This window comes from Phocoena phocoena, chromosome 1 (genome assembly GCF_963924675.1).
Source record: "Phocoena phocoena chromosome 1, mPhoPho1.1, whole genome shotgun sequence".
Lineage (NCBI taxonomy): Eukaryota > Metazoa > Chordata > Mammalia > Artiodactyla > Phocoenidae > Phocoena > Phocoena phocoena.
The window spans coordinates 25,895,942-25,898,422 of NC_089219.1; positions in this window are offsets into that span (position 1 = coordinate 25,895,942).

The window sequence follows — 2,481 nt, forward strand, 5'->3', positions numbered from 1 at the left end:
AATGTAGCTGAGCTGAGCAATCATGAGTCCAGAGACCAGTGCTGCAGGCTAGCCCTTCCCAGCTAGCCCTGAGGGGCTCAGAAGCAGGCCAGTCCATTAGGCCAGGGGACAAGCAGGAAAGCTGGGCTGCTGGTCTGAGGGGTGGCTGGAGATGGGAGGTGAGAATGTCTGGGTGTTAGAGTTAGGAGCAGTGAGGGGAACACAGACCTGACCTCTCCCCACTCCCCTTTCCTCTCCTCTTCTCCTAATCAGGGGACCCAATCTGTGAGTTGACTCCTCTGGGTTGTGTTTCTAGGGGAGCTTTTGCTGAGGACTTATATGAGCCACTGGCAGGGCCAACTTCGTGGGCGTAGTCCACACGGCCCTGCTCTCGGAAAGGCCCCATGTTTGGTTGAATGCTCTGCCGTTGCCTTCTTGAAATTTTTAATAAATTTTGAATAAAGGCCCTGCATTTTCATTTTGCACTGGGCTCTGCAAACTGTGTAACCAGTCTGGCCACCAGGAAGAAAGGAGGTGCTGAAAGGGTTGGTGGGCGGCAAGATTGCCCAACGTTCCTCTCCTGATCGCCACTTCCGAAAGCCAGAGCATGTTTTCTTTCCTCTTTCCTCCCTACCGATGCATCCAGACTCTCCAACAGGCCAAGGCCCTGTGCATCGCTCGCTCTCCAAGTCTCAGCCCTGCCTATAACAATTTTCCTCTGATACTCACCAATGGAAGGAGAGGTAGGGTCCTTAGGGATAGTGCTAGGCTGGGCAGAAACCAAATGAATGGTGGTTAGATGGGAAACTGAGGCCCAGCAAGGACAGTAATCTGCCCCAGGTCCCCTAGGTGGTAGGGGGGAGGTGTCAGAGATGGCCCAAGTTTGCCACAGCTGAGCCCCTGGGGGCACTCGGGGGCTAAGGCAGGTTAGAGAGGTCACAATGCACACTCTAATCCTTCTATAATATAGTGAGTGTTGTCTATACTACAGCAGGGCTGACTGGGCTGGGTGGGGACCAGGAGAAAGCTATTTGACCAGGGTCAGGTTGGGTGATGAAGACAAATTCTAAGCGGTGGGGTAATCATGATGCCTTTCTGGGGACCCAGTGAGGGAGTCTAAGAGCGCTGAACCCACAGCTGGACCCTAGGGCAATTTCTAGCTCCTGGGGACCAGGCAGAGACAAGACCTAGGTTGTCGATCTTAGCTCCTCTGCTGCTGACCACCTCTGTGCTCTTGGGCAATCACTGTCCTCTTCTGGCCTCAGTTTCCCTTCTGTACTAGGGGGGTATCACTCCCTGCCCTGCTTCCCTCAGAGCCTGCTGTGGGATCAGATGATATGAAAGTGCTTGATCAGCTATAATAAAGAGTCAGAGGTCTGGAGGAAACAAGCACGGCATTTTCATGATTCTTAAAGGCTTCCTTTCCCTACCAGCTTCCTCAGTCACACTTGTCACCTGCAGACGATCTCAAAGCACCTTATAAAGTTGTGAGTTTAATCCAAGATCAGCTCTAATCAGTGTTGAGCATCTCAGTGGAAAATTCAGACCCAGGCAGGAGTGCTCTGGGGATTCCCTGCCTGGCCCAAGGGTAAACTGAGGCACGGCTCTCTTCATCCCAGTCACCCAAGGATGAAGCAGGAACCCAGGAGGCGTGGGTCCCAGCTCCACACCGAGACAGATGGAGGCTGGGGGAAGATGGGGTGAGGAAGGGTGAAGGTGGGGTGAGGAAGGGGAAAGGAGCGAAGGGACGACTCCCAGTCGCCAGATGGGAGAGGAAGACCCACTGTCGGTCACAGGTCTCGGGTGGGTCTGACGTCTGTCTCTAGAGCAAAACCTCCAGTACTGCCCCGGTCCTGGAAAACATTCTCAGAATTCCCTTATCGCAGAAGAAGAATTCCAGAATCCCCCATCTCGTCCCGGACCAAACTCAGGGCACCAGGTTCTCTTGGGGTCCAACGCCAACACCTCTCTCCCCCCTTTCCCTGCGCACCCCCATCATCGCCCCGTACTTCTCTGTTCGAACCCAGCTCTCCTCAGTGCCCCCGCAGAAACGGAACCTCGGTACCGCCCCCTCCCGGACCCGCTCCGCCCCGCGACCCCGCCCTCTTGGCCCCAGCCCGCAGGCGCGGCTTGGGGGCGCGGGACCACCCTCCCTCTGCACCGGACCTCGCCCTCCCCGAGTCCCCGACCTCCTGGACCCGGGCCGGAGGGCCGGAGGAGGCGGGGAGGGGCCAAAGGCAGCACCGCCCCCGCCCCGCGGCCTCTCCCTCCCGGCTCCGTGCCTCCCGGCCGGCCTCCGCGCCCCGCCCGCCGCCCCGCGGCCCCTCCCGCGCCGCTCCCGCCGCCCGCCCCGCTCCTCGCCCTCTCTGCCTCCGCCGCCCAAACTTTTCTGCGGGCGCGTCTCCGCGCGGCGGCCGCCTGCCCGCCCGCCCGCCCGCCCCCGGCCCATGGGCGCCCCGCCGCAGGGGGCCTGACCCTCGCGCCGGGTCCCCCGGCCAAGCC